The sequence below is a fragment of the Bactrocera neohumeralis genome, chromosome 4 (assembly GCF_024586455.1).
Source record: "Bactrocera neohumeralis isolate Rockhampton chromosome 4, APGP_CSIRO_Bneo_wtdbg2-racon-allhic-juicebox.fasta_v2, whole genome shotgun sequence".
Taxonomy (NCBI): domain Eukaryota; kingdom Metazoa; phylum Arthropoda; class Insecta; order Diptera; family Tephritidae; genus Bactrocera; species Bactrocera neohumeralis.
The window spans coordinates 61141508-61160729 of NC_065921.1; the positions used below are offsets into that span (position 1 = coordinate 61141508).

Below are 19222 nucleotides of genomic sequence, written 5' to 3' on the forward strand. Positions count from 1 at the left end.
AGCGCGATCTGACGACATGCTCACCAACTCAAACGGTTTCACCATTAAATAAATGCGTAAGCAAACAAGTTAACGGCAAAATTGTATGGTAATCCATTGCAATTTCATTAAACATCAGCCTTAAATGTATTTACAATACATTTGCAAAACAAAAGTGAAAGTCGACAGCAATTTCAGTGAGGCAAAGTAGAAAGCGATGCACAGCGCAACAATAAGAAAACAAAAACAAAGCAAAGCATTAATAAAGTAAAGCAACAAGAATGTAGTAGATAGAAGACTGAAGGTGAAGGGGGTGAAGGCTAACTGTCTGACATTTGAAGACATTAAATTGTCGTCAAAGCGAAATGTTGATAAAGTCATCAAGCACAACCTTCGTACAGAGATGCTCGTACAAACAAAGTTATGACTAAATACTAGGGTTACCAAGTCTAAAAAAAGAATGTTTTAAAAATTAATGTAAACATTTATTTTTCTACTGAAAATTAAATTTATAGAGTTGCCCTCACATAAAATGACGTAGAAAAAAAATTAAATAAAATAGATATTACACGTTTAATTCTATGAAATTATAAAGTATAAATTAAAAACAAAATTTAAAAAAAATGCTTCTTCTTCTTCTTAATTGGCGTAGACACCGCTTACGCGATTATAGCCGAGTTAACAACAGCGCGCCAGTCGTTTCTTCTTTTCGCTACGTGGCGAAAAGGGGGGTCTCTCATCCGAGGCTGTGTTTTCTTTTTCATTGGAATTGTTTTTTACGTGGCGGGTCCCAAACCCAGCGCACAACCCTATGCAGGGGATGTTTCGCCTTCTCACATTAGCTCGCCTTCGAACGGATGTTTTTAGGCTACCCAGAGGATACTTGTTCAAATATCATTGAACATGCTTATTTATATGCAAAGCCGAAATTCTACTAAATATAAATATCTATTTATATATTAATAAACATACATACATATGTATGTATTGACATAAACATAGCCATGCATTTACATGCAATGCGCATTCAATAAAAATAAAAATGCATGCAGACCCATGTCATAAATTTAGAGAATGAAATATTTCTCACTCAATGAAGGTCTTTTCATTTCCCCCCACCAGTGGTAAGGTTTGATAAAATCTTCATTGTGTTTTCAAACATTTTTTGGTCCTTCGAGCCGAATGAAGAGCTTGGCCAAAATCAAAAAGTCCTGTATTTAAAATACAGGCAACATAAAAAAATAATTGTAAGACGGGTGTATATTCCCGCATATTAGAACCTTTATTAACAATACTTGGTCAAAGACCGGAAGTAGTGAGCTGCTTGAGCCATGTGTAAAAGAATCGTTTCTGGCCACTCCCAAGTGAATGGCGATCAGAGAACTTTCCTCACTTGCGTGAACTTCTACACATGACTCCATCCTCCCTTAAAAAAAATAGGAAAATATAATTATGTAGGCAAAAAATATCGCAATATCTTTTTACGAAAAAAGTGTTATATGATGAAAAAACAACAACAAAAAATTACATTTTATTAAAAGGGTGGCCGGGTAAATAAAAAAGGATAAATATTTTTACAAAATTGTTGAAATTTAAAGGACTACTGTTTCGATTTCGAACATATAGTTTCAATTAAAAATTAATTGTTAAAATTTTCTGCGAGTTAAAACTTTTTTTAAAATAATAAGGCGACTTTGGCAAAGTTATTAATGTCATAAAAAAAATTTGAGCATCCTAACAAAAAATTTGCTTACAGTGGAATAGAAAAAACTCGGTATAAAAGAATTGCCGACTTCAAGGATATTATATAATAATAAGTGTCTTTTTAAGGCTTGCGAGTTAAAAGTCCACTGCCATTCAGCAGGCTGAAGAAGTGTTCCATTCATAATTTTAGAATGCCTTGGGCATCGATCACTAGATCACCTTAAGGGGTTCTACAAGAGTATGCTCCGGTCTTAAAACCCTCTATCAGCCGCCGCATCTTTTCGCAGAACTTTCGAGCATTACCCCTGTCGGCCATCTTATCAAGCTCTTCATACTCACGCATTTCGACCTCTTCCTTTTTCTGTCTGTGTACGCGTCTCGCTTCCCTTTTCAGCTCTCGGTATCTATCCCATCCCGCACGTGTTGTGGTCGATCGTAACGTTGCGAGGTAGGCAGTCTGTTTACCGCTGTGACACGACATCCCTCGTCGTACCAACTGTTCTTTTGCATTTTCCGAAAACCAATGGTTTCGGTTGCAGCTGTACGTAAACAGTTTGAAATGCCGTCCCACAGTTCCCTTATACCGAGTTGTTGACGAGTGCTCTCAGAGAGCAGGAGTGCAAGCCGAGTAGAAAATCGTTCGGCTGTCTGTTGTGATTGCAGCTTCTCGACGTCGAACCTTCCTTGTGTTTGTTGGCGTGCATTTTTTGCTGCACAGAGGCGGGTGCGAACCTTGGCCGCAGCAAGGTAGTGGTCCAAGTCAATGTTAAGACCTCGGAGCGCAATCACATCTAAAACACTGGAGACTTCCGTCTATCACAACATGATCGATCTGGTTGGTAGTTTTTCAATCCGGAGACAGCCAGGTGGGTTGATGAATTTTCTTATGCTGGAATCTAGTATTACAGATAACCATATTACGGGCCCCGGCGAAGTCGATCAGCTTCGACCCATTTGGGGATGTTTCGTAGTGGAGGCTGAATTTACCGACCGTAATGCCAAAGCTACCTTCTTTACCCACCCTGGCGTTAAAGTCGCCAAGCACGATTTTGACATCGTGGCGGGGGCAGCGCTCATATGTGCGCTCCAAGCGCTCATAGAAGGCATCTTTGGTCACATCGTCCTTCTCTTCCATCCGGGCATGCGAGAAAATCAGCGATATGTTGAAGAACTTCGCTTTGATGCAGATTGTGAGTAGACGTTCATCCACCGGAGTGAATGACAGTACTCGGCGACGGAGTCTCTCTCCCACCACGGATCCCACAGCAAATTTGCGTTCCCTTATATAGATGCTGTAGTAAAGGACCTACTCGTATCAGTCTTGTGCCGTCCATCGCATTTCGTGGACGGCGCTGATGTCAGCCTTCATTCTAACGAGAACATCAACCAGCTGGGCATGCCCTCAAATTGAAGTCCTTATTTTGTTTGCCATGGTCGTTACCAAAAGGGGAGTCTCTCATCGGAGGCTGTTTACGCTTTTTCATAGGTACTATTTTTTACGTGGCGTGTCCTAAGTCCAGCGCACAACCCTGTGGAGAGGATGTTTTGCCTTCTCACTTATCAAACGGATGGCTACTCAGAGGATACCTGGTCAAAGACCGGAAGTCGTGAGCTGCTTGAGCCATATGAAAGGCAGATACCTCTTTTTCAACTGATATGCCTTAGAGAGCAGATACAGTTTGGGGTTTCACAAAGTCTCATAAAGTTAGAAGTTATAACGAACCAAAACATATCGTTTAGAGTTGTATTTGCGAAAACTTATTTTAGTATGCAATCCAACAACAAATTTTTAAACTAGTACACAAATTTATGATTTTATGATTTTACGATGCTTTATGACATGTTGTGACTGCCCCAAGTATATTAGACAAATTTCAAGATGTATTTCAGACAAGGCTTGTAAGCCAACAACCCTGAGACTCATTGACCTCGTTCAAGGTAAAACGCAAGGTTATTGTTCTTGCTAAGCCTAATCAAAGAGGCCATTGGCCTCACCTAGGGTTATTGCCCTGGTTAAATGTAAACAAATGGGTCAGTCTTGTTGTCTTCTCTATATGTTAACCAAGAGGTTATTGAACTCACCAAAGTTCATTGACCTCGGAAGGATTTTTGACATCGCTATTAATTGTTCAAGTTCCGGAATAAATATGAATGACTGAACGCGAAAAAGCTGCCAGAATCTAAGATAGTGTTATGAAATTGAATATACATCTTACTCTGAATATAATGTAAGCATTTTGCTAAATAGTGCGCCTAAACTCAATGTGCACAATGTGTTACATGAATTTTGGACTTATTTATTATTACTCTTTAAACTTACATATGACAAAATTTTCATGACTTTTAAAACGACTCAACTCAAGACACTTTTAATTGGAGTTCACTGTACCCTACAATATGAACATTGCATGCTGAAATTGAAAACTCAAACTCCAAAGCAAACACAAATATGAAAAATTTTGCTTCTAACTTTTGCATAAACAGCTGAACTGCCTTCCCACTTAAACAACCAACCCGAATTCACATGAGCAAATAACTGTAATATGCACGCCCATATAACATGTATTAAAAAGTGTAAAGCGCCTTGCCACTGACGAGTTAAAAGTTGCAAATATCATGAAAGGATAATATTGTTACTCATACGCCACGTTAGACGCTCACAGCGGCGGCAGAAAATCTAGAAACAACTTCAAACACTCTCACAAGAGTAAACAAAATTAATTCACTTCAACACAGCGCGCAACGTTTGTGGATGACTGTTGATTTTCTGGTTGTTTGCAGTGTTGTTGTACAACAAATATGTTTTTCTCGACAATAAAATAGCGTGCGAGCATTGGCGCACACGCCAAAGTCATATATAGATGTGTGCGGCTGTCCGCCAACGTGTTATCCCTGCCACCGCGCAAAATACTGGGTTTTATTTGTGTGTGTGCGCTTTTTCACTTTGCATAGTGTATTTGCATAACTGTTACGCTTGAGAAAATTTGATTACCTGCAACAATAACGTGCTGCAAAAATACAATAACAAAGTGTGCGCAATGCGGTTTTACGGTGCGTCGCCGAGTGTTCGTTCCGTTGCGAGCCGCCACAAGCCGCAACCAAAGCGGAAACGGTACATTTAAATGCTGCGCTGCCATGTTAAATATTTGCACAAGGAATTATCTGCTAGCTTCTATGGCGGCAACAATTCGAAACAACAACAAAAAGTTTAACAAGAACACGGTGTTAATACTAATGGGTGAATCTCAGAGCAAGGGCTGCTGGAAAAAATATGCAAACGAAAATATAGCGCACAACATTTGCGGTTACAAGTGCGTGCGCTGCGCGTCCATTATGCCATGCTTGAGCACGTAAAGCGCTGAATCATAACGTACCACCCCTTATTGGCTACCGCCTGCAGACTACAGACAGGTGGCCACTGTTAACCTAATTACTCAACCCACATCAGTTAAGTTCTTATCGGTCTACGAAGCTCTCAGGTATGCCTTCACCTTAAACCAGTGTTTCCCAAAGTGGGCGATAATGCCCCCTTGTGGGCGATGCAGGTATCATGGGGGGCGGTAAGAGACCCAGAAAGAAAATCGGGGCGTTGCGTAGAGGTCTGGGGGGTTATTTGTAATTTTCTTTAGCTAGGAGGCCTCTTAGACAACGACTACATGAGCTCTCGACTCTCAACAACAACTTGTGAACATCAACTAATATGAATTAAAAGATTGCTCAAACTCGGTTCTATATTTCTCTCCGCGTAGTTCAAATATTTTATTGAATATAGAAAAAAAGAAAATCATGTCAATCGGTCGCTCCGTTTCATAACGGGGCATCTCGACAGGATAGAATTTATAGAATACTAACTGTAACGTATTGCTATTGCCATTGCCAAATCTGTATGTGGGCTATCATAATATAATCATTTGCGCAAAGGTGTAGGGTAGGTAGGTTCGAGCTGATGTAGCGAATACTTTGAGCTCTTGAATAATTTATTTTATCACTAATTAATTGCTCAAAAAGGCAAACCACATAACATCGGAGGATAGTTAATATTGCCAGCAATAAATGAAGTAATAACTACCGTGCTTCATAAACCGGCCGCAGATATGTATTATCCGAAAAATTCCTTTGAGTAATAATTCTGTGCAAAGACGAATTGATGAAAAGGCTGAAAACATTGAAGAATCATTGTACGATCACCTGAGGTCAAGTCAATTTTCAATTCAGCTGGATGAGTCCACTTTACCAACTAATGAAGCATTGTTGTTGTCTTACGTGAGTTTTATTAAAGATGAGAAAATATGTGAACAACTATTATTTGATAGAAATTTAGAGACCGATACAAAAGGCGAAACCATATTCAATATATTCGAAAAATTTTGCGATGAGAAAGAAATTCCTTTGAAAAATATTATTTCAGTTGCTACGGATGGCGCTCCGGCTATGACAGGGTGCCATAAAGGCTTCATAGCGTACTTAAAAAATAAAATTCCAGATGTCCTTGGTATACATTGCGTTATTCATAGACAACCTTTAGTTGCTAGAAACTTAAGTGAAAAACTATTTCAATCACTGCAATATGTCATCAAAGCAGTCAATAAAATCTGCAACAGCTCTTTGAATGATAGATTATTTCATCAGCTTTGTGTTACTAATGACAAGGATTTCATCCGTTTGTTGTTTCCTAATGAAGTTCGTTGGCTATCAAAAGGCAATTGTCTGACTCGATTCTACAACCTATTTGACTCTGTTATAAAGTTCTTGGAAACTAAGGATACAGAATTTCAAGACAAGCTCATAACATCAAAGAATGATATAGCTTACATGACAGACCTGTATAAATTGTTCAACGACATGAATCTCCAACTGCAAGGCGATAAACTAAATTTAATTAAAACAAAAAACGTCGTTGCTGCTTTCGCAGCCAAACTGCTTCTACACAAAAAGAATCTGGGCAGACGTGAGTTTCACAATTTTCCGAATTTATCAGTATCATGCAGTAACGACGAATTGTTTGCCTAGTGCCAACATTTGGAAAACCTCCACATTGACTTCACCGAACGATACCAGGTCATTTTGAACTTGGAAATACCAGACTGGGTGTTGGATCCGTTTTCAAATGTCAACACAGATATGTCACCTCAGCTGGAAGAAGAACTTAGTGAATTGACAACAAACGAGGAAATAAAAATCAAGTTCAAAAATGGTTACCAAGAATTTTGGCTACAAAAACCGATCTCGCAATTGTTCCCTGGATTGTGGTCAATCGTTCAACGATTCTTGATAGCATTCCCATCGTCATATTTGAGTGAACGTGGATTTAGTGCTGTGACAACACTGCTTACTAAAAATAGAAATCGTTTGCTTGTTACCGAACGTGGCGACTTGCGACTGTTCTTGAGTAAATTGGAACCTGATATTAACAAACTTATTAAACAGCATCAGATTCATCCTTCACATTAGTTTTTATATATGGATCGATTATTTTAGTCTTATTTTTAATAAAAGATTATCTGTTTTAATACTATAAACTTGTGTTTCAATAATCATTCTTATTGGCAGTTGGAGCCCGTAAGAGTTAACTTGAGACCTTAGCGCCGTTGTATGTTACCTACTGCGCTTAGGTTTCAAGTTGCAGGTTATAGTAAAAGTTTCGTTTAGAATTCTCCGTTAATATACATAAGTATATAGGTCACAATAATTAATTTGAAGTTATAGTGGTTTTTAAATAGGTGAAAAAATGGGGGCGCTAAACAAATATTTATTCTCAAAGCGGGCGGTAGACAAAATAAGTTTGGGAACCACTGCCTTAAACCATAGCTCTGTACAGCTCAAAAAATTATTTTTTGAAGTTAAACTACTTATGCGAATTCGGAAAAGGTTGCGTTAAACGTTTAACGCTTCAGTGGAGGGGGAATAGCGTTGAACCAGAGAAACTAAAAACATACATATTTACGTTAGCTTGTCGGCGAACCTGTTCGAGCAGCAAGGGAAGCGGTAACAATCGGCGATCGTTTGTTAGTTTCTTTCGGCACAGCTCGGATTTTCTACCAGCAACACAATGTTGTGACGCTTTGTCGTCGTGTCAGTGCTTCGACACATTGACTCTTTGACAAAGCGTGAGTTTCGGCAATGCGAAAGATGCGTGCGACACTTGTTATTATGAACGTATGTGGCTTGCATTTGCTTTCGTAAACATACAGACAAATGTGCCAAAGAAATAATATATGTATGTATCAGAGACCTGCACGAGTAATTAAAAAAGTAACATGTTAGCAAGCGGCGATGCCGATGCGGCGAGTACACGCTACGTAACGGTACTTTGGCATCGTGGGTATCGGCATCGCGGCATCGCCGATTACTAACATGTTACTCACTTAGTATTGTGCGCGAAGAAACGAACTGGCATTTTCGCATTAGATAAGTTTTTGCATTTGTGCTATTATTTAAATCTATATAATGGAAATTTTACAACATATTAAAAGTGGTGTTTATAAAATTAGTGATGCATCGGGTTCAAGTGACATCTGGAAGTTTTACAATAAAATTGTGGATACCAAGACGGGGGAGAATGTACCCTATGTTATATGTTCACTTGTATGTTGTATGTATGTACTTCGTTTCATTTGCCATTGACGATACCAGATAGTAATCGTACGATGCCACGATGCCACGATGCCGATGCGCAATGTTACTTTCGCATCGTGGTAATCGTCAGAAGTGTTACTTAGTAACGTAATCGTACGATGCCTACCTTAATCGTGCAGGTCTCTGGTATGTATATGCCATACAAATTCTATTGGTATGTATGGAAATGATAACGAATATGCATATTTCATGAAGGTCATCAATTTTCTTTGAAGAAATGAAGTTCATTTGTCACATCTTCACTTTGTAATAGTCGAAATAAATATAAATAATATTTGAAATATTAATTTATTTAAAAATTTAAAAAATAAAATTAAAGAGAAATAAAATTTAAATTATTAAAGCTAAACTTCTTAGGCGACTTCGGAAAAGGTTGCGTTAAACGCTTGACGCTTCAGTGGAGGGGGAATAGCATTAAACGATTAACGCAACTCGGATGGAGAAGAGCAACAGAGAAAGATAGAGTGCGAGAGAGAAAGAGAGTGAGAGAGAGAGAGAGAATGTCACCAACAAAAAATTTAAACATTGTTCTACAAAAACAACAATTGTCTCAAATATCAGACGCATCACAAGTCAATATGGCAGCCAAATTGGCGAAGCCGAAATGTAGTAAATTTTACAACAAAAACGATTTCATTCATAAACGCATACCAAAAACTGTAGTTATTGCATTAAACTTTCTCACTCATTAGCCATTCAGATTTGCAAGCACATACATAGTTTCACTTTAGTGCTAAGCTGCCGCTACGCCTCTTTGCAACTCATGAAAACTACAAAATTCTTACAAATTTCTTATCGCACAATCCCAAGATTGTAGCGCAAATCGCTTTGACAATCTGACAATCTGACAATTAAAAACTAATTTCCTTCATTTGCAAGCGTTCTACATGAGCGCAACAGAATATACTTTAGTGCGTAGCTTGCGCGTGGCAATTGTAATGCATGTCTTATAGTTTGCTTGACTTTCGCCTCTGTATTTTAGAAATATTAAATAAGTTTCTTCTGTTTAATCAAAAGATAATGAAATCTTTGCAAGCTGCTCTTTAAACCACAGATTGTTGCTGATGTCGATTGCACCTAAATGTAGACTACACATAAACTTTTACGACTACTGCGTTTTGATTAGTTTGATGCTAGAGTACGAGTAAAATGAAGTCAAGGGACTTAAAGTGAGTCAAAATTAAGGGGACGTACTTTTTGCTTTTTACTATAAAAGAGGGGAAATTAAGGATGCGAGAGGAGCTCTTGGTTTATTAACACGCCTACCTCAAATGTAGAATCGATTCGTTTATGGGGCATTTCTACTGGCTGTAAATTAACTTATCTAGCCGTATGAAGATAGTCAAAAATATAAAAAAAAACAAGTGGATTCATAAACCATAAAATTATCGGTAACTGTCCAGAAATATGAAACATACATGAAACTTATGATTAGGTATAGGCTAAACGAATTTCGAAATTAGACATAATGGAAACTTAGTTCTCCACAAACACGACACTCTTATTATTCTTTATACAATTTTCATTTTTTTCACAGCCTCAACTTAAGTGTCCCCGTCTCTATGTATATATGTGTCCTATAGTTTTTGAGGTATTGATCTGAAATTTGTATATTCGAAGAGATATCTGCAACAAATTTGGCATGAATTATTGTCTAAAGCAATCGTATATAGCTGCCATACAAACTGATCGATCGGAATCAAGTGCTTGTATGGAAATCGTTTTCATTCGATGAGATATTCGCAGTTTTTGTGCGTGACTCACCCCAATACATAAGTATGTATATAATAAACAATATATGTTATTTCTTTTTTTATACTCTCGCAACAAAGTTGCTAAGGAGAGTATTATAGTTTTGTTCACATAACGGTTGTTTGTAAGTCCTAAAACTAAAAGAGTCAGATATAGGGTTATGTAAACCAAAGTGATCAGGGTGACGAGTAGAGCTGAAATCCGCATGTCTGTCCGTCCGTCCGTCCGTGCAAGCGTAACTTGAGTAAAAATTGAGATATCATGATGACACTTGGTACACGTATTTCTTGGCTCCATAAGAAGGTGGGCGTGGCCCCGCCCCCTACTAAATTTTTTGTATATATCTCAGAAACTACTATTGCTATGTCAACCAAACTCTATGGAGCCGTTTCCTTCAGGCACTTCCATATACAGTTCAAAAATGGAAGAAATCGGATAATAACCACGCCCACCTCCCATACAAAGGTTATGTTGAAAATCACTAAAAGTGTGTTAACCGACTAACAAAAAACGTCAGAAACACTAAATTTTACAGAAGAAATGGCAGAAGGAAGCTGCACCCAGGCTTTTTCTAAAAATTGAAAATGGGCGTGGCGTCGCCCACTTATGGACCAAAAACCATATCTCAGGAAATACTCAACCGATTTAAATGAAATTCGGTATATAATATTTTCTTAACACCCTGATGACAGTACGAAATATGGGTGAAATCGGTTTACAACCACGCCTTCTTCCAATATAATGCTATTTTGAATTCCATCTGATGCCTTCTCTGTATAATATATACATTAGGAAATGAAAATACAATTCAATACTCAAAGTACACAAATTGATCTAATCTAATTAATTTTACAGCAAAATAAAAAAAAATATGTAAATGACTGATAATGAAATCTCGATTATCACTTTATCATGCGAGAGTATAAAATGTTCGGTGATACCCGAACTTAGCCCTTCCTTACTTGTTTTTGTTGGTTTTCTATTGGAAATGCTAACAACAGACAAAAGTCACAACGGAAAATAAACCAGTTAAAATAATGCAGTGCCACAATGACAAACGTTTTGCACGCTGTACTCGCTGCACGCACCCATCCCTCCCCCTCTCTCTCCATACGAACAACATTAAATGGCACTCACACATAGTGAAATGGCAAGTAATTGATATATCTCATTTATAAATGCATAGATGTTTGAATTTATAGGTATAATATTTATTTTTGCTTGTATATTTGAAATGTCTGTGTGACATAGTAACCTTGCATCTCGAAGAAAATGACACATTTACAAGACACATACGGCATAAATGCATTAAATGCGTAATTTTGTAAATTAATTTTTTTTGTTCAGCTGTATTGAGTGCAAACAAATACACAACCGCGCAAAGGATTGTGTGTATTTGCGCGCTTTGATATGACAGAAATCGATTTAGAGCGAAAGAAACTTGCAACCACCATATTCATATCTAACTATACGCTTTGGATCGTAGATATATGTATATAACTAATATATAACACACACATATTTATACGCACACAGATATACTATATATCTACATATGTATATACATCCGGACTCGCAAAAACATCTTCGTTCCGGCATATTTCCATAAATGAGGTTAATGGATTTGAAATGCGTCTAGCAGCAAGTATATGTAAGTGTGAACGAGGCAGTTGCAAATATCAATTATATTTCCTCCCTATAACCGAATACATTAGGGGTATTCTCTTGCTCTTGCAAGATTGCAAGATGACACAAAATGCAAAAATCCTATACCGAAATATGCAAGGCCAAGAGAGCACCCATTGCAGAGTCTAGTGATATATGAACGGCTGATTCAGTCAATTGGTTGAATAACTTTTGTGCATGACTTTTGTGCATTAGCGCACCTTCTGCATTCATTCTTAACAAAAAACTGTAACAATTTTATATAATTTAAGTAGAAATTATAAAATCTATTTAAAACTTATCTTCCTCAATAATTTAACGGCGAAATATGTCTTTTTTTGTGTAAAATGACAGCTAAAATAGGGTTGCAATTATATTTTTACGTGTCATTGCACGATGATAAACATGGGTTTTGGTCTGATATATTTTACAGCTATTGCAACTAATTTTCTGCATGTGTTTGTTGTTGTGCCGTTGCACCAAGAGAATAATTCTGCAATTCGTGCACCGTGCAAGAGCTTTGCAAGAGCAAGAGAATGCCCTTAATATAATAGGTTGTCAAAAAAGTCTTGCGGTATTTTCTCTAGTTGGCGCTGAAAGCGCGTAGTTCTAGTCGCATCGGGTCATGCTATACCTTTTTGGAAAGCTCATTTCACGCGCTAACACGTGTTTGATCGATTGTCGTTTCTTTTAAGTCGTTCCTGAGTTATAGCGTCGCAAACATGGAGCAAAATAAAGAGAAAATACGGATATCGTAGTAGTAATAAAGGCAAAAATGCATCTCAAGCCGCCAATAAAATTTGTGGAGTTTATGGACCCGATACAGTTTCATTTCCACCGCACAACGATGGTTTCAACGTTTTCGTTCTGGTGTAGAGGTGGTCGAAGATGCGCCACGCTCCGGAAGGCCTGTCGTCGAAAATTGCGATAAAATCGCTGAATTAGTCGAAAGAGACCGGCATAGTAGCAGCCGTAGCATCGGTCAAGAGCTGGGCATGAGTCATCAAAAATTCATTTCAATTTCAATAAAAAAAAAAATCAATAAAAATACCGCAAGACTTTTTTGACAACCCATTATTATGCATAACAACAGCAAATGCAACAATCAAATATTTTCGCACGTTAATAAATTTAAATTAATTTTATCGAGTGTCGCTTAAGCGACATTTGTTTTCTTAGATACATATTATACGTGTATAAATGTACAGTAACGTTGACAAAAACTTAACTGAAGGATTCTAGTGACAATGTTAGACACTTCCTCAACATACTTAACCGAAACAATTGTCGAAAGTTTGAAATAGATGAAGGGCTCGAGAATCCAAACATAGACGACAAGATTGCTGTTAATATAAAGGGCTGTGATCAAATAATAATGAAAACAAACAAACATTAATTTGGTTGCACCGAGGATATAATACCCTTCATAAATATATAAAATTACTTGTTAGAACTTTATTCTGATCGTTCGATCAGTTTGTAAGGCAGCTATATCTTAAAAATTTCTTTGGAGATTGCAAAAATTATCTTTGAAACTAACGCATACCAAATTTAGAACAGATAGATCGTCAAATAAAAAATTTGCAATACACCCACAATGACAATCATTCCAATCGTTCAGGCAGTCAGACAAATATAGCTAAATCGACTCAGCAAGTCAAGCTGATCATTTATTTATATACCTTATATGGTCTCCAACTTTTCCTACTGAGTGTTACAAACTTAATAAAGCCTACCTAGTGAATACTTGTGGAAAACCAAAAAATCAATTGGCAACCAACTCAGATTTGGAAAATGTCTACTAAAACGGTACTTTAAGCTAAAGAGAAAACCTGAGACCTCATTTAATTTGGAAAATCCACAAAATTACTTTTGGCGGCAGTAATCGATGGTAAAAGAGATATAATATGGTCTACCTGGTGTAGAAAAATTTTCTGAAAAGCACGGCGTTGGACCCATTAGTTTTAAAAATTAAAGAGGAACTTCCCCCCATTAACCTACTAAGGACAGAAAAGGAAAAGCGAACCTTTTTTCCTGCAGAGAAATATGGTAACTAATAGTGTAAAACAAAAAACACTGGGTCAAACCATGTCAACTGGTCCATGAAAATTTCGAAAAATCTCCGATTTTGAAAATTAGCATACGTTTTAAGAGAGATAGGAGGACAAAAAATTCAATATCTTTGGAATGGTAAGAATGAACAAACATTTTTTTGCAGATTATTAAAGGTGAATATTTTCCGCGCTTTGTCACATACTTTTAAATTTTTTTAGCGTGAAGAACAATTAAAAAATTTCAACTACTTAATTACAAATTATGTAAAATATTATTATTTAAACAAAAGGACCATGAAAAAATATTTATAATATAGCACGGACATTTTTCTTTGACTTCACAAATTTCATCGATTTATCTCCAGCGGTTTATGAGAAAATAATTTTACAATTTTATCGTGCTCTAAATTTCAACCTTCAATAACTTTAACAAAAAAAAAAGAATTTTGACGAAATATTTACATCACAGGGTATGCGTCTAGTTCCCTTCCTAATGAACTGCTAATTTTCAGAATCGTAGATTTTTCGAAATTTTCATGGACCACTTGACGTGGTATGACCCACTCCCCACACCCACTCCGCTTTGAAATAAATAAGTTTTTGGATGCGACTGGTGGATCTTATCTAAGTTATACCATTGTCGCCACCAATAGCAGAAAGCGAACATACGTTATTATCAAGAAAGTCTGTATTCTAGAAAATATTTTGTATTCGATAATAATAAATACAGGAAAGAGATGGAAATGATTAGCGTGTGAAATAAAGATGACAATATCAGCTATCTTCTGTCAAAATAACTTTTCCGTGGGAAAAGTTCCTAAGTAGAAACTACCATAAGCTACCAATACAAAGATAGTGGTGAGGCCAGCTATGTAGAATGTAAATTCCTCAGACTCACTTTCAGAGGACATCAAACAAATATGAGAAAAAAAAAGTTATGCATTTCTCAACATAATATACACTTCAATAAAAATCTGAGGACGAAAGGCAAAACAATACAAGGAAAGGTAGAAATTGATTCTATAAGAAGCTGATGAGTAGAGAGTCAAGCAAATTGTGAAACTTTAATGGTTTTCGAGGTTAGGATTATGAAATTTCACGTCACTCACCATGGACTTGAACACGATTTCAACCATAAACTAAACTGAAAAGATTTACAACTTTGTAATTGGGTATACCATAAATATGAGTATAAACTTACAGCGTGCATTTTTTAGCCTGCTTCAAAAGTAGTACTGTGACAGTTAAATTCATGCCGAAGATTCTAAGCCTATAATTTATTATTTACCATTTATGGTAAACATCGAATATTTACTTGCAAGGGTTCGTACGTATTACAATCGGGCCTTGAATATCCGTGATGGTCGGGACCAGAATCATTACGGTTAATCGGTTAATCGAATAACAATTTTGATTAAATTTTATTAAAATATTTTTATTATTTACCAAGTGAACTTTTTTGTACATACATATTTACATTAAAAACAATTAATTCAAGAAGCTTATGTACATTTTTAAATTAAATAAATATGTATACATTAAATTTTCTTTAAAAAAACATGAGACAAAATATAACATTAAGCAAAAAAGATTCAATTTCTTAAAAAAAAACATTACACGGTTGTTTGTCTAATATTTTTCAACTTATAATATTCATTTATAAGTTTATCGCAACTTGTATTTTATCCTGCTCTGTAATTCCAGGACAACCAGAGCTATCCAGGAAATTCAGCCTGTATCGATTCGTTAAAGAGGTTTCTGAAACAATTACGTCGTCTTGATCATTGTCTTCCAATCTCCATTGTCTCGCTCAGATTCATCTCAGTTACTGTTTTCCATGTTTATAATTTCTTCATCTGACAAAACAGCAAATTAGGAGGCATATTCACCACACTTGAGCCATGTCTCTATATTTTCTGTGGCAAGGTCATAAGTAATTCTGGTTATTTGTGACACATTCACGAGCATACTCGATATTTCCATACCTATAACTAAAAGCAATGAATGCCCATCTATGCATCTTTCATTATGACAAACCAAACTGTTCTCGGACAAACACTTCTAAAAAATGTTTGTTTCGCTCCCACTATAAATTTGCTCACTGGTAAGATTTTCCGTTGATTTCAATTTATTTAATTGTTAATTGCCAAATCACTACAATCGTGATTTTTTATCTTTAAATTCCTACAGATCAGAGGTGTTTTATGGCATCGCTCTGACTTTGGACGCATATTTCACAGAATTGTTCACTCTACAAAACTGCCCAGTGCAACAAGGTCGTAACTCGCACCGGCGAGATAGTACGGGGCTCTAAACCTGACTTTTCCACGAAATTCGCATTTTTTTGTATATATCTCGTATTTTTATTTTTTAACGATCTGAATATTTAGTGCAAAAAATTTTTAAGTTATTGAAACTTATGTAAAAAAATCTCAGCTTTCTGACAAAAATATTTTCAAACTCCATAAAAAATTTCAAAATCCAAAAAAACAATGTGTATGAAAAGTTAATATTCCATTCCGAAACATTGTTTATCGCCTAGAATGTTCTGTAGGTTTTGAAAATACAATAAAAAAAAGGCTCGTTGCACACACATGTTGTTTTCCTCCCTGTCAAGTATAGCTTTAGGAGTTAATATCCTGCGCCATATAGCGACAACTTTGCATTTTTTTGCTGTTCATGGGATCAGAATCGCATATTTTTATATTCTCGCAACAAAGTTGCTAAGGAGAGTTTAATAGTTTTGTTCACATAACGGTTGTTTGTAAGTCCTAAAATTAAAAGAGTCAGATATAGGGTTATATACACCAAAGTGATCAGGGTGACGAGTAGAGCTGAAATCCGGATGTCTGTCTGTGTTCGTCCATCCATCCGTCTGTCCGTCCGTCCGTGCAAGCAGTAACTTGAGTAAAAATTGAGATATCATGATGAAACTTGGTACACGTATTTCTTGGCTCCATAAGAAGGTTAAGTTCGAAGATGGGGAAATCGGCCAACTGCCACGCCCACAAAATGGCGAAAACCGAAAACCTATAAGGTGTCATAACTAAGCCATAAATAAAGATATTAAGGTGAAATTTGGCACAAAGGATCACATTAGGGAGGGGCATATTTGGACGTAATTTTTTTGGAAAAGTGGGCGTGGCCCCGCCCTCTACTAAGTTTTTTGTACATATCTCGGAAACTTCTATAGCTATGTCAACCAAACTCTACAGAGTCGTTTCCTTCAGGCATTTCCATATACAGTTCAAATATGGAAGAAATCGGATAATAACCATGCCCACCTCCCATACAAAGGTTATGTTGAAAATCACTAAAAGTGCGTTAACCGACTAACAAAAAAACGTCAGAAACACTAAATTTTACGGAAGAAATGGCAGAAGGAAGCTGCACCTAGGCTTTTTTTAATGAAAATGGGCGTGGCGTCGCCCACTTATGAACCAAAAACCATATCTCAGGAACTACTTTACCGATTTCAATGAAATTCGGTATATAATATTTCCTTAACACCCTGATGACTTGTATGAAATATGGGTGAAATCGAATCGCAACCACGCCTTCTTCCAATATAACGCTATTTTGAAATCCATCTGATGCCTTCTCTGTATATTATACACATTAGGAACCAATGATGATAGCGGAATAAAACTTTACACAAATACGGTATTTGAAAAATATGTAAATGACGGATAATGAAATCTCGATTATCACTTTATCATGCGAGAGTATAAAATGTTCGGTGACACCCGAACTTAGCCCTTCCTTACTTGTTGAACATTGATTCTTATGTAAAATTGAACGAGGAATCAAATGGAAAAAAGTTTGAAAAAAAGTTGGTGGAAAAGCACAAAAAACTGTTTTTTTTTGAAAAAAAGGTGCGTGGAGTCCCTACGCGCGGAAGAAGTTATACTTCTTAGTGATATTCAGAAATGCATATCATTTTGTATGAAAGAAAACTAAAAAACTTAAATTCACATTTTATAAACTTATTATGCACATTTTATAAAACAAAGTCTAAATGAAGGAATTTTGACTCGGAAAGTAGTTCTGTCTCTTCGTTGCGGAAGGGAATATGTAGCGTAACCATCTCTCTTTCGTAATCCATTAACACGCGTTGAAGGCCCAGCAGTTATCTGAGAATTGACGATCGTTGATTCATCAGTAGTTATAGATGCTCCCGCAGAGATTGATGGAACAGCAGACTTTGAATATTTTCTACGCGCTCTCTGATATTTCGCAGCTGGTTTCCTTCTTTACTTGATTGACTGCCAGCTCTCATTTCCAATTTCTCCTTTTCCCGCTCTGCTTTCTTTCGTGCTTGGCATTCACGATATATTGTGCTGTTTTCCCTTCTCTTGAAACACGGGCTGCACTGTCTTTTTCCGCTGTAAAATCGATTTAAAATCAAAACATTGAATTTTTGCCAATCCAATTGATATTAGTTTCAAGAGCACAAGTTTAATGCACAAGGTACATCTATTACGGACAATTGAAATATTCAAGAGAAACTTACCATCACATAACCTGGAATCCGCGTATTATCACGTGTCACTTATTTTATTGTTTATTAAAATCACTATTCACTGTGTACTAATACTACAAATAGTAAGTCAATATTATATAGAACACGAATTAATAAATAAAGACTGTCTCCAGAAATGATCCTGTGAAGTTTTAACTTTTCAACGGCTAACGCAGCCGTTCAACCAAAAATCACACAAAATAGTTGAGAACTCGCAAAAATGAAAGACAAACGAAAGAAAAGGAAGTATAACTTCAATAATGCACAAGCATACAAACATACATATGCGCACACATGTGAATAGTCACCTCGTCATCGCGGATCGATTTGCAAAGGAAGTAAATGAAGACTGACTACAGAAATGATCCTGAGAAGTATAGTCTTAACTTTTCAATGACCTACGCAAAGTATTACAACCAAAAGTTACACAAAGAATTCGCAGAAATGAAACAGAAACGAAAGAAATAAAGTCACACAAAATAGTTGAGAATTCGCAGAAATGAAAGACAAACGAAAGAAAAATAATGTGCAAGCATACAAACATACATAAGCGTACTGTACTTATTAACTGCATTATTTTTGTGTAAAACCTTGGAATTTATTCATTAATATCACCACTCAGAAGTCGTTTTATCCGTCATCATTTCTAATATGCCACAAGACAAAATTAGAAATGAAGTTCATAAACCACACGCTGCCAGATAAAATGATATACCTCGTCATCGAGGGTCGATTTCCAAAAAATGTAAATGAAGACTAACTACAGAAATGATCCTGTGAAGTATAGTCTTAATTTTTCAAAGGCCAACGCAGAGTATTTCAAGCAAAAGTCACACAAAATAGTTGAGAATTCGCAGACATGAAAGACAAACGAAAGAAAAAGAAGTATAACTTCAATAATCCACAAGCA

General features: G+C 36.4%; 2 pseudogenes; both read right to left on the minus strand.

Moving 5' to 3' along the window:
* Positions 1-18597: 18597 nt before the first annotated feature.
* LOC126757678 (small nucleolar RNA U3) lies at positions 18598-18696 on the minus strand (annotated as a pseudogene).
* Positions 18697-18925: 229 nt separating this feature from the next.
* Positions 18926-19103, minus strand: LOC126757741 (small nucleolar RNA U3; annotated as a pseudogene).
* Between the last annotated feature and the right edge of the window lie 119 nt (positions 19104-19222).